We start from the raw sequence: 14,702 nt of genomic DNA, 5'->3' as shown, positions 1-14,702 counted from the left end.
GCTCCCTTAAGATCTACGGGACGTGATTTTATCACACCAAAAGTCATATATAAATCCAAAGCAAACCAATGCCCATCTACCAAAATTCGAAACCCCCGCGAATTATTGACGTCAACTTGCAAATGCTTAGATTCTTCTGTCGATCCACCTCTAAAAGGCTGGCCGAGTTATGATTGTCCATGACTAATTTGTGCATATCGTAAAAACATCCAATATATTCCCCGAAATAAAGAAAAGCAATTCCTGGCAGATGATATGACGTAGACCGTACAAGAACTGGAGCATCAGGCGCTATCAATAACTATTACCACTGGTTCAGATGCTTTCTATTCCATGTTCTTGATAGGAAGCAAAACTGTCGACCCTATAGCTCCGTTGATGGTGAATACCGGTGTTTCAGCTATAGAGCAAGAAGTGCCTGCTACACTTTCAGTAATCTTACCACCAAAGTCTAAACAATCTGTATGCCCATGTGTTAGTCCCAGAACCGCTACTGGTGTATTTCCAATTATTTCGAAGATTGGAATATCAGCTACTGCGAGAGTGTTGCAGTTATGACGTGTCCAAAAAATATTTCTGTCAAAGAATTTTGTGATCAGGCAGTAAATCCTTTATTCATAATGACATCTCGCAAAGAACACGTGATATGGCAAATAAATATGATATCTAGTACTCGGTATACAGAAACATTGTATTACTACCTTGATTCTTTGTCATCACCGACATACAGAGATATGTCCGTCAATGTGAATCCACCAACTATAAGCAATTAGTCAAAGCCTACAGCCGAAATTAGCATCATGACTGAGGAAAAAGGATCAACAAGAAACTGGTTTGGAGATGCTTCTAAGAGTTTGCAGCCCAATGTTGATACAAACACGTCTTCTGCTGCTTCACAAAATAATTATGCACCCACAATGGAAATATAACCGCAGTTAATCCTGCTGGTATGATGCCGTCCGCTTCCTGAACCATGCAGTCTCGTCTATCTTCCTTGCTGATGCCACCTCAATGTGGCATGTTTCCTCCTTTTCCATCAGCAATTGGTGTAACCGCTTCTGCTTTGATACAGCTGAATCAGTGACCATGAGAGAGAAAATTCGCCGAAATTCTCAATGGCTGCGCCCAATGATAATCTGTCCAGATCCAGAAAAATGATGCCACAAACAAGTAATTTGGATAATTTCAAGTTCTAATACTTCCCCAAATCAAAATAAAAAACTATATAAAATATGACATGAATTTTTGTTTCTATCAAATTCCAAGGCTCCTTGATTCCCACAATCTGTTAAAAATAATTGTACAAAACATTTTTTTTAAAGTGAAGTCATAAAAATATTTTTTTCTGAAAATTATGAAAAACTAAACACTAGAATTTTACACAATGCTCCTGTTTCAAAATTCGCAATATTCAAACTTCATTCAAAAATTTATATATCAATTCTATTCAATCTATTTATGTGGTTAAAATGATTGTAGTTGCAGCAATTTGATGATTTATTTGATGCGTTGTACTTAACTCTCTTATCAAAAATCATTGAATAAAAAAAATATTAATGGACAATTCACCTGCTAATGTATGTTGTCACAGTTTTAAATATATTTGGATCAAGTGCCATCGACTCACCTACAGCAGGTCAAGGTTAACCGGTCAGAGAGACATGCAAGCCGGTAGACAAAGTGACATATAGATAAGTAAAAAGCAATATATAATTACATATTTGCAATGTTAGTAAATGTTCTTATCTGAGCAGAGGGTTTATACTAATTATATGCAAACACTTTTCATCTGTTGAATTATGAAATTATTCGATCTCGTTGCGGTTGAATCATGTCCAACGAGCAATCGTACTGTCCAATTGACGTTGTCCAATAACAGGATTCGCCTTCGAGTTATCCATGTTTGCAGCCCTATAAAGTGCCCATAGCCTTTTCTCACACTTTTATTGGCATTGTGCAACTGAGTTTTTCAAAGAGAGCTCGTCGAGGATGATGGAGAATCATTCTATGCAATTGTAAAAAGATTGCACCACAGAGTGTGTGTATTTGTAGCAGAGCTGGTTTTAAATAGTACCGCAGATTGTAAATTCTATAGCATTCGATCGTGTGAAAATGCACTCTAGAGTTAATTAAATAATATATTGCAAAAATTGCGAATATGCTAATAATATAAACTCACTGTATCGTATAATTTATTGAAATTCAACTCTTTTAAAAGAGCTAATTAAGATTAATTCATTATTGAGAGCCAATTCATTTATTTCAAAAACGCCCGTAATATTGATAAACAGTAGAAACTCGATTAATTGGACTAATTGCTGTCGATAGGCATTCGGATAATCGAAAATCCGGATAATCAAATGTATGAATAATAATGTTGTGTTATTATGAAAAATATTAAATACGTACATATATATCAACGAAAATACTGTTTATTAAGGAATTCAAACTCCCTTAAGTATGTACTGTATGTACTTTGTTCTACCATTTCTAACATTTTCTTGTTAGATTACATTACATACATATCATGCAAAAATTCAAATTGTACGTATGTGCATACATATAAATTGGTCGCGGTTGGTCCGGATAAACGAGCTTCTACTGCATATTAAATTGTGTGTAAGATGAACATACAAGATGAATGACATGCGTCATATCAAACTGTATTTCTACTGATTTCATTCATTGACAACCTCGTTGAAAGTATTAAAATATAAGATAATTTATATATATATATATATATATATATATATATATACACGAGGTCTGTTCAAAAAGTACCCGGAATTTTCGTTTTTTCAAAAAAATATTTATTTATTCGTCTACATTAATGTGGTCCCCTTCAAAGTAGTCCCCCCCAGATATAATACACTTATGCCAGCGTTTTTTCCAATTTTCGAAGCACCCTTGATATTCACTTCTTGATATGTCCTTGAGCACTCTCAGCGATTTTCTTCAATCGAGGAAAACCGCCGTCCTTTCATGGGTCTCTTCAACTTTGGGAATAGGAAAAAGTCACACGGAGCCATATCTGGTGAATTTTTGCACTTTGCAACACTTTATTTCATTTTTTACGCAAAATTTAATACAAATTCTTTGACTTTTCAATTCTTCCATTGTAAAAATCGCCGAGCTCAGAAAAACACGTCGAACCTTAGCGACTACCACAGACAAAGTAAACAGTGAATATAGCTGAAAATTTCATCATACTTTAGGGGCATGTATACCAACACAATAAAAAAAAATTTTGACAATCAGACACTCCAGACCCGCAAAATTTAATTATTAGTAATTCCGGGTACTTTTTGAACACACCTCGTATATATATATATATATATATATGTGTGTGTATGTATTACGAACGAGTCGTACATGGCAGCGTGCCTTAGAAATATGGCTGAAATTTCCCGTATAATAATTTTTTTTTTTAAGTTTCAATTTTTTTTGAAAATGCTGCGTAGCTGTTTTAGGACGAAATATCGAAGCGCGTAATCGCCTCGTCGTAGTCCTACGATTGGACATTATAAATGTATAACCCATACAAATATAAATAAATTTTGTACTTAAAATTATATATTAATAATCATTTTTCCCCGCCGAATGGCATTTTTATGATTTGTTTTAATTGGATTTCCGGAACCGCTGTTAATGACTTCTCAAAATTTATTTCTTGAGTTATTCAAATTGGACGCTCCATGCTCTCAAAACCAAATTGCCCTTTTAATAATTATTTGCCCCGTATTTTAAAATTTGTATCCACACATATATACATACGCGCTACACATACACATTTTTTTAACGTATGTCAAAATGTTCAAAAGTTCAGAATGTTCATTTTGGATTATTTGCATTTACTATAACTCACCCTACAGTAAGTCAATTATTTTAATTTTAATTTTTGTAATCAATGAAAAATATTATAATTTTAATATTACTTTTGGTTTAGTAAATATCATTTTTTCCTCGAGATATCAACATCAGTTAAATTTAGTTTTTAAAATTTTCTAAAATGCAGCCTCAATAAAAGCACTCTCTTGACATGCTATAAAGTTCGCTTTTTTGATGCAAAATTATATAGATGTAAACCAAAATTCCGAAATTCCTCTAAAGATTTATGATTAAATCTACTAAAAGCTGAAGCTATAAAGTTAAAAGTTCATAAAACATCGAACATAGTTTCCGAATAAGCGCCTTTTGAAGTAATAGCCTGAGGCCACTTTTTATTAAATTTAACAATTAAAAACCAGCTTTGATTAATTTACTACAAAAATCACTTATATCATTGACGTATCTGCATTTTGCTATCCGACAATTTAATAGACTATAAATGAATGACCGTTACAAACTACCGCAAAATATGCAATAAAAAATTCCGTGACATCCATGCCGACAATCTTAAATAGTAGTATTTTTACATAATAGCGGAATTAATCAATTTCAATTTTGGTCTGTGTTCGATTGGCATCAATGTGTAAATTGAATAGTTTAAATTTGGATAAAAGCAAACAGAACGTGGGAGTTATTACATTTCTTTTGAGATCAACTCATAGACAAAAAGCTATTGATGCTGTAAAAGATAGTTATTTTAGTAATTAATCAAGTCAATGAATAATTAAGATTTTTTATTCGATTTTAAAGATACAGAAACTAGAAACTAGATTTATGGACCGATTCTCCAAAAAAATAATAGAAATTGTCTATTCCAAGTAGTGGCAGAGTCATCATTAGAATTTATACAAAAAACGACATTTCAGACAACTGGTTTTCGAACTCTAAATTTCCCAGAAAACCGGTTTTCGAATTTTATATAAAAAATATTGTGTAATAATAAAAAATATTATCGGCATATTTAGTGTGATTTAAAGCAGTTTTCGACTGCATTTATTTTATGTTCAATTTTATAAATAAGAAATAAATTGATTTTAATTTTAATTAGTAGAACAAACAAATAATAGTTGATCTATAATATTAAATAACTCTGAAAACGATTATTTGTTTTTCATGCATCATTTTCACATATGAGAATATAAATCTTTTCATGAAAGTGAAAGAAAAATGTTCAAATAAATGAAATTAATGCATTTTTATATAAAAAAAATTTACTTTTTTAATTAAATAAAAAAAATGTTAGTTACATATTGATACATATTTGTTAATGTCAATTTTAGTTCTGAAAACGAGTTTATTCTATTCTGAACAATTTTAAATAATAAATTTAAAGTTTTGTTTTATTGTTTGTGGCTTCTAGGGCTAAAAACTCTTTTTTAAAGTTTGAGTAGAGCAATTCACTCCAACAAGAAATCACATTGATCTAAATTAATATATACATTGATATAATAAATTGATACATTGATATAAAAATAACACAGCACTTTTTGGGAACTATATCAGACTGATATTTTTTTTTTTTTTATACTTTATTTAATAGCAATCAGAATTTACAAAATTCTATGAGCTATTATGCTTATGTTTAAACACACTCACACAGTAAACATACTCACACACAGTCATACACACACACATAATAAATTGGCTGAATTTTAAAAGTTTCAATAGCTGCCACTCCATCGAGTGGTCAGCTAATCTGGCTGAGGTAAATAATGGCTAAGTCTGGTCTTTATTGCTCAATCTTCAAATCAATTGGGACTTTTCTTTTGAGCCTCCTAGATCGGGGTTCTTGAAGAAGATGTTTAACTATGTCATTGGGATGGGATTCCAACTTCTCAAAATGGCGATGACTGGTACTGGTAATAACATCTTTCACAAATGGTATGTTCAAGTCATCATGAATGGTTTTATTACTGACATACCATGGAGCGTTCACGATCTGCCTCAGAATTTTTGATTGTGCTCGTTGGATTGAATCAATGTGGGATTTTCTTGCACATCCCCATAATTCCACACCATAGGTCCATATCGGCTTTATTATTGTTTTATATATTAGTATTTTGTTTTCAATAGGCAATTTTGATTTGTTACCTATGAGCCAATAGAGTTCCTTAGCTCTATTTTTCACTAGAGCTATTTTTGATAGTATATGTTGCTTCCAGGTTAGTTTGCTATCTAATATCATCCCGAGATATTTTGTTGAGTGTTTAACTGGAATTGTCTTATCATGAAATTGAACTGCTGGGCAAGAAGATTTGTTGAGTGTGAATATTACATGAGTTGATTTATTATCATTAATTTTTATACGCCATTTGCTAGTCCATTTTTCAATGACTCTTAGATGACTCTGGAGCCTTCTCGATGCAACAACTGGATCAGGATCGGAAGATAGAATAGCAATATCATCGGCAAATGTTGCAGTTGTTAAATTTTCATCTGTAGGAAAATTGCTAGTATAGAGCAGGTATAGATATGGACCCAGTACACTTCCTTGAGGGACTCCTGCTTCAACCAAGCAGGCTGATGAAGTTTCCATATTCACTTTAACTTTAAACCGTCTATTTTGAAGATACGATTCCAGCAATTTATGATACTCAATTGGGAGAGATGATTTTATCTTATACACTAATCCTTTGTGCCATACTTTATCAAAAGCTTGATTTACATCAAGGAAAACTGATGAGCAGAATTGTTTTGTTTCTAGGGTGTTGTGGATGATGTTCACAATTCTATGGCATTGTTGAATCGTCGAGTGTTGTCTTCGAAAACCAAACTGATGGTCTGGAATTACATTAGTATTGTTTTGTATATGTTTAAGCAAAAGTTTTTCAAATACTTTTGATGCCACTGGTAGGAGACTAATAGGTCGGTAGGATGACACATTATATGGGTCTTTACCGTTTTTGTGGATCATTTTAACTATTGAAGTTTTATAATGTACTGGCCAATAATTTAGCCTAATTATAGCGTTGAATAGGTATGTTAGTAGGATAAATCCCTTTTTGGGCATTTCCTTCAACAGTTTCGGTGTAATTGAGTCAAAACCAGCGGATTTATTAGTTTTTAGTTTAGCTATTTCTTTGAATACCATATTCAATGAAAAGAATTTAAGACAGTTGCTGCCCTTATTCACTGGTGCAAACGGGTTTAAATCCAGATAATTTGAAGAGATACGAACAGGATTTGGTTTAAAAACTGAGGATAGATGTTGGGCGAATAATTCAGCTTTTTCTCCATCGCTCCTTGCCCATGATAGATCATCACCTACTGCTCCTGTTATATCGTTACGGCGTAAAGGCGGATTCCTGAGAGCCGGTTTTAGCCTGTTCCTAATCGGTTTCCAGATAGAGTTATCATATCGATTTAAGCTTTGTACATAATTATTAAAATTTTCCTCATTTAGTTCTTTAAGCCGAGATTTAAGCTTATTAGTCAAGTTGTTAAGAATGTTTTTGTCAGACGGTAAATGTGTATGTTGCCATTTGCGCCTAGCTTTACGTTTTTCACTTAAAAGTTTTTTTATTTCAAGTGGAATAGAATGTTTTTGATTTTGTTGATCTATAGGTGTAGCAGCCTTAACAGCTTCCAGCAGAGTTTTGTTGAATGTTGCAATACCATCTTCTATTTCCCGACATGTTTTGAGTTTCATTTTTAAATTAGTATTTTTCTCAGTAATTTGGCGATATAGTTCCCAATTAGTTTTAGCAGAATGAGGTTTTGGAGTTCTTTGCAGGTTCACAGCCGTAGAGAATATGGTTGCTATCACGGGGGAATGGTCTGATGAGAGGTCGTAACTAGGTTGTATTTCAACACATTTGAAACTTAGACCATTAGCGACAAAGAAGTCTAACAGATCGGGTTTCTTCTTAGGATCGGCTGGCCAGTAGGTGGGTGTGCCCGTTGAAAAGGTGGAGAAACCATGTCGAAGGATCATCTCATACAGTTGTTTACCTTTTGGATTTGATATCCTTGAGCCCCAGAGAGAATGCTTACTGTTAAAGTCACCGCCAGCTATGAACTTTGATCCAAGCATTGAGAAATATTCGTAAAATTGGGAACTGTTAATAATATGTCGAGGTGGACAGTATACGGCTGAAATTACTAATTCGTAATTCATCAGTTTTGTTTTGACAGAAGTTGCTTGAATTTGTTCTTTACAAAAATTTTGCAGCTCATAGTGAACAATATCAGATTTTATTAGAATTGCCGTGCCCCCGTGGGCTGTTCCATCCGGATGAGGTGTGTGGTACAATTTATAGTTCGGGACGTACATATTTGAGTAATGCGTAAAATGTGTTTCACTAACAAGGAGTATATCTATTTTATTCTCGAAAAGAAAAAACTGAATCTCATGTTTATGCTTCAAGAGCCCATTTGCATTCCATAACGCAATCCTTATAAACCTCGACATGGTGTTTACTTTGTTTTATTTATGAAAGCTGATAACATGTTTATGATCATGTTGTTTTGATTCATCAATTGTTGGAACATATTTTTGAATTCATTTAAGAAAATTGTTAAATTTCCAGCAGAGTTTTCACTGGTTGCATTAGCCTGTTGATGAAATTGTTGTGATCTCATAACTTGTGCAGATGTCATATGATGAGAATTTGCATGCCTTACTTGGTCCATGTTCTTAGAAGTTGTTGGCCCATATTGATTTTCAATGCGGTTACCGTATGGTCTGTTCGTGTGTTCTTCTCTTCTTGCAATAATTTTCTGATATACTGGACACCCTTTAAAGTTAGCAGTATGTTCATTCAAACAGTTAGCACAAGTAGCTGGAGTTTCTTTAGTCTTAGTACATGACTTAGAGGGGTGCTCATCTCCACATTTAACGCACATGTGTGGCTTATTACAAAATGATTTGCTGTGACCATAGTCTTGGCATCTTTTACACTGGATGATTTGTGAAGATCGTATCGGTGGTTCAAAGTGTACTATTTTATTTAAAATTTTATTCACTGTAAAAATTTCATGGTTATTCTTATTTGGTTCTAAGTCTACATAAAACATATTAAGCGGTTCTCTTGATCTATAGTGTATGACGTTAACTATATTACGCACTTTATGTCATTTTTTTCAATCTCTTGCTTTATTTCTTCAACATTAGTGGTTGAGTGAATATATTTCAGAACAACTCTGTACGCTCTTTCACTTTTTACCTGATAAGTATGATAAGCAACATTGCGTTGTTTCAGAAGTTTAACAAAGTTTCTATAGTCTGCTATTGTTGAAACGTTAAATTTGATAACATTGTCAGCCAAGGTTTTTGTTGTGTAACTGTTATCGGGCAAAACCGGTTTTAGAACGTTAATCATATCGGGAAAATTTGTTACTCCGTGAATGTACACCGGCGGTGGTAATTCCTTTTTTGGCTGAGAAATTGCTTCAGTATTTGCTGATGATGACGATGGTTGATCATTAATTATTGATTTTTCATTATTGGCAAGAACATTGAATCTGTTAGTCAACTTTATAGTTTCAGTCGGCCTATTAATCCGTCTTCTTTTTGCACTCGTCACAGTTTGCCAAGAATTTGTCAAACTATTTTGCGCAGTATCAGTTTCCATGGCGGCTGAGGAATTTAACATTTTTTGAGAGGTTTGAATTAATTTTAAACGCAATTGTTCAGTAACAAAATCTGAGCAAGTTTGTGAATCATCATTTAGGACATTGTTTACTTCTGATAATGGTATGTTTAAAGAGGTGCTCATTGAGTTCCCCGAAGGGAGACTCATGAGTTAAGCAATGATTTCACTAATCACTAATAAACACTATTTATTAACACAAAAACTATCACAATAATTTAAGTACTATATATTACTACTGAACACTGTTTATACTGCAATAGCACAGGTATAAATCGCAGGTAGATATTTTATCTGTATTTAGATCCGACTGGGTCGGCTGCTCGTGGCGAACTGCAGAAGAAGACTTGATATCAGACTGATATGATTCCAATTATCAAAACGCTTGCTTCCATCTTGTATATTTGTTATTTTCCATTTACACAATAAAAATCGATTTTTTCTACTAAAAACCGGTTTTCGAATTTTATAATTTTTGTCAAAAAACCGGTTTTTGAAAATCGACAAACCCTAGTCATCATGTTAAGAAATAAAGGTAATTGAACAAGCAAAAACAATATTTATTCAACGAATTATTCACGCTTTTATCAAACTGTCAATTAAACAGTCTTTCATTTAATTTAAAATTTTCATAAAACTTGGCAAGAAATTAAATTTGATAACTCAGAAAGAAAGTATTAGCACATGTTCGAGTGCATACAAACGTAAAAACAAATATTGTATTGTATTTCACTTACAGTACATATCTATCAACTATCAACGACTGTCGATATTTTAAATATGAATGCATGCATATAAATCAATTTATATATGTAGGTATACATAATAAATATACATGCATGTACTTTAAAGAGTATACGTTTGAGTATGAGGTATGTTGTATTCGTATTTGTGGATATATTAAAGTAAATTGATGAATCTAAACCACAAAATAGCATGACTCCAGTACGGCCGGAAGAGGACCGTTATTTGTTTTTTCGAATCGAAAACGAAAAGCAACGCAAAAAATAACGGCTCAGGCTCAGAAATATAGGAATAGCAATAGATATCTGTATTTGTAATTTTATTTTTATACACAATCACAAATATATATATATATATATATATATATATATATATATCTGGATAATTTTGAATTGTGGTGCTGGAGGCGAATGGAGAAGATAAAGTGGACTGACAAGATAACAAATGAAGAAGTCCTAAGAAGAGTGGGCGAAGAAAGAATTCTACTGAGCACGATCCTGAAAAGAAAAGGAAACTGGAACGGACCCCTTCTACATAAAGAGTGCACGACGTCGTCAAGGGTAAAATAGAAGGACTGAAAGGAATTGGAAAAAGAAGAATGCAGACGATTGACGACTTACGCGAGAAGAGGAAATACGAAGAACTGAAAGCCGAAGTACAGGAAGGATGGCAGCAGAAGTTTGGAAAGAAAAATTCATAAAAACGAATTTAAAGTAATGAATGATTATTAATTAGTGGTAAGGAAAAATAATCATTGATTTTGTTGTACTCTCATATCATGGATCTGCCTTCGGGCAGACTACAATTTATTGTTATATATATATATATATATATATATATATATATATATATATTTGTAAGCATATATGAATATATGCAATAATTAGTTTAAGAAATGATAACCAACTACATCATTGTATTTTGTGTATAATGTATTTTAGTTCTATGTTTTGTGTTCGACTCGCCCATGGGTCGTTGGCTATGGAATTCAAGTCAGTTTCCGGCTTGATACCTGCATCGACCAGCCTGATGTCAAGTAGTAGTGACATCGGTTGGCATCACATGGAAATATAAATAACAATATGTTTTCGACCACTTTCTGTGCTTAAGAAAGTAGTAAAAGAAGAAATTAAGTAAAAATATACCTTTTCAGTCATTGCTGTATCACTAATTTATCATTATTTTAAATATTGAAATAACAAAAATCATCATATACAGGTGGGACAACAGTTTCATCCAATAGAACCCTCGAGTTGTAATCAAGGTTCAATAAAAAATCGAGGTTTGTGTTCAAGGTTTAATAATTACAGAAAAATGATCATTTCTTTTGTGTTTTTTTTTTATTGTATGTATATATTTTTGTACAAATTATTCTACATATTTAGTAAACTGCTAAATTGTACAACTTTTAACAACTTGCTAAATAATGACACACATACAGTACAGAGTAAATAGTAAACAAGTGTTGATTATTTTACTTCCACAATTTGCTTGAACAAATCTCGAGATATGTTTCAGCGTCGAACAAAAAATCTAAAGTATACATCCTGTCAACTAAGTATCGGAAATTGTTCCATAAAACGCAAAATAATTGCTCAATCATTAAAGCTTATTTTATCGTCTTTGAAAAGGCATTATTCGGAGTAATGAACAAATGCTAGCAATTAATCCCATCGTCGAAGTACCTTTCAAAGGATCGCCTTCAGCTCGTTCGGCGATTTTTTTAGAGTCATCTAGCAACCCAAAGAGGTGTCCGACGAGTGGCAATTAAAGTTTTTGAAATGGAAATAATTTACAGGGGTGTAGATCTCGTGAGTTAATATGATGGTTGTTCCATGATTTTTCAATATTTCAGAATCTTATGCGGCAGTGCCTTATCATGACCCAAGATCCGTTAGTTTCCTTTCCACGAATTGAGACATTTGCTATGCACAATATCTCTAAAATGATCCATAACTTTGAAATAATATTCTTTATTTATCCTATTAGCAACTATTTTTGGGTACACAACATCACCATAATCAAATAAAATCAGCAGTATGACTTCAACTTTTGGCCGACTTCAACGTCGTCAAAAGATAAAGTTTTAGTTTTGTCTAATCTGATCAGCGCCATTTAGCTGCCGGTTGACAGAGCTGCACTCCAAATTTATTCAACCACGTTTGATCACATTTTATGATACGCTTTAGTCCAAATTCACTTCTGCATATCTCCAGCACTCAGAAAAAAATTTAACACTCGTGGAACGTGTCAAACAGCAAAGCGTTTCATACCCAATTTGATAGTGTAATTGATCCGTTAAGTTCGCTAAGATCTAAAACTAACATCCTAGAGCCTGAACGACAGTTTTTCTGTACTATTTCTTTGACTTTGGCCACATTTTCATCAATTGAAGACGTTGATAGACGATTAAGATCTTCTACGACTTCTCGATCCTATGCCTTACACCACTCATAAACTAGGTGTTTGATAAAGCACACTCAACCGTAGACTTCATGTATCATATTCAATGATTTGGCACACAAATGTTCAAAACACAAAATTTAAAACAAAGCCTTTTATCAATATATTTGTAAAAATAGCCGAACACGCCTATAGTTAACTGACGTAATTGAATGCAAATAATAAACTAGTTGACCAACGATGGTAACTTTACACCAATATTAGGAACGGTTGAGTCAATAATTTAGTAAAAAAATGCACGGCACCTTCTCTTTAAATGAGCAATTCTAGGTATTTAGTTGACAGTATATATGTACACCAAAATACAATAAATATATGCATACAACCATTTTCCTTATCTATGCATACAACTATTTTACAAAGTTGACGATTCTGATTCAAAATGCATATTGTTTTCAGTAATATTCATGTTCATAAATTATAAGAATTTGATGTATATATTATTTTAAACAGCAACCAAAACGTGGTCCTATAAGCTGCTGTGCAATTTTGATTTAATACTACACTTAAAACTGGTCGATTATACAGATCGCAACCCAAACAGTTGCTCTATCTCTGTGTGATAGATTATTATTACAATTTTTGTAATAGGGCAAATATTGATTAATGCAGTAGTCGGGTAAGGGCTACTTTCATTTAACTTAGAAACATATTGCAATCTATATTTCCAAGTAAAAACCGTTTATCACCGCTGCTTGAGTACAAGCTCCTCGAAGTAGGATCGAACCCACGACTTCTGATTCAGGTCTAGTCGATCGTTTTAGCCACTTACCTATTAGTGGCAAATATAAGGTATACCTACGAACAAGCCCATTAATCTATAGTTCTGTTCACACTCAAAATTTAAACCCTGTAATCAAAAACAAGTTGAAAATATTATTAAAACTGTTTTAAGCAAAATAATCTTTATAATCGTCATTAGTCGAGATGGCAAAAGGCGGGAAGGTAGAAAGGGAGGAAGGCAAAAAGACTAGAATGCAAGAAGTCAAGAAGGCAAGAAGGCAAGAAGAACAAGTAGACGAAGTTGAAGAAGGGAAACAAGATAGGCACTGCAAAAGGCAGCAACAAGGTACGCGTCTGCAAAGACAAACGGCGAACGGTAGGCCCAGATGGACGCTGTTGTTCTCTCCCAATACACGTGTGTGTGAGCAATAACCAGTTCCGGTTGTTAATTTTGTAGCGTGTAGAATTTCCTCTGGCGGACGATGACTCTGAAGTGTCGCAATTTATACAACACGGCTCCTCTCTACGGCGAGATAATGATCTATTTACGATATCATATTTAGAAATAGCAATAAAGTTTCGGTTTAATAAACTATGTGCGTCGCCGTCGCTCTCGAACTTGGGGTTCACTCTTGGCGGTCACTCTTCTCGCCTTCTTGCGCACAAATAATTTACTCTTACATCGCACGCACACGCGCGCCTGGTACAACATCGTTCTATGAATATGATGAATGTTTACAAACACACACCCACGCGATAGGCTTACACACATGCCAATGTACTTAATACACAAAATTCAATTAACTGGTGGTGCATGGCATCGTGCCTTAAGAAAAATTGCTGAAACTTCGCGTACCAAAAATTACTAGTGGTGCATGGCATCGTGCCTTAAGGCAAATTGCTGGAACTTTCCGTACCAAAAATTAATGTTTTTGATCATGCGTTCGAGGTCGAGGGCTCGAACGCAACTGATCATAGTGATCCATTTTTTCTAAAAACTTTGAAAAAATTGATCTTTGGGGTTTTAAAAATTTTTGAACAAAAATTGCCTTTTTGAAAAAAATTAATTTTTTAATTCTTCGAAATATTTTGAAAATTTTGAACTTTTCTTTAAAGCATTATGTTAGCTGCGTCGAAACGAAATATTGAAGCGCTTGGGCGCCGCGTCGCAGTATAATGGATAAACATTGGTACACAATCCATTGAAATGCAAACAAAATTTGTTTCCAAAAATTTCACTAATTCTTCACTTCGTCAGTACAAATACAATGTTTTTTGAATCATACAAATCGG

The sequence above is a fragment of the Ctenocephalides felis genome, unplaced genomic scaffold (assembly GCF_003426905.1).
Source record: "Ctenocephalides felis isolate EL2017-DRISC unplaced genomic scaffold, ASM342690v1 CF-g0.4_SCAFFOLD_01886, whole genome shotgun sequence".
Classification (NCBI taxonomy): Eukaryota; Metazoa; Arthropoda; class Insecta; order Siphonaptera; family Pulicidae; genus Ctenocephalides; species Ctenocephalides felis.
Note: the sequence above shows the minus strand (reverse complement) of the source record.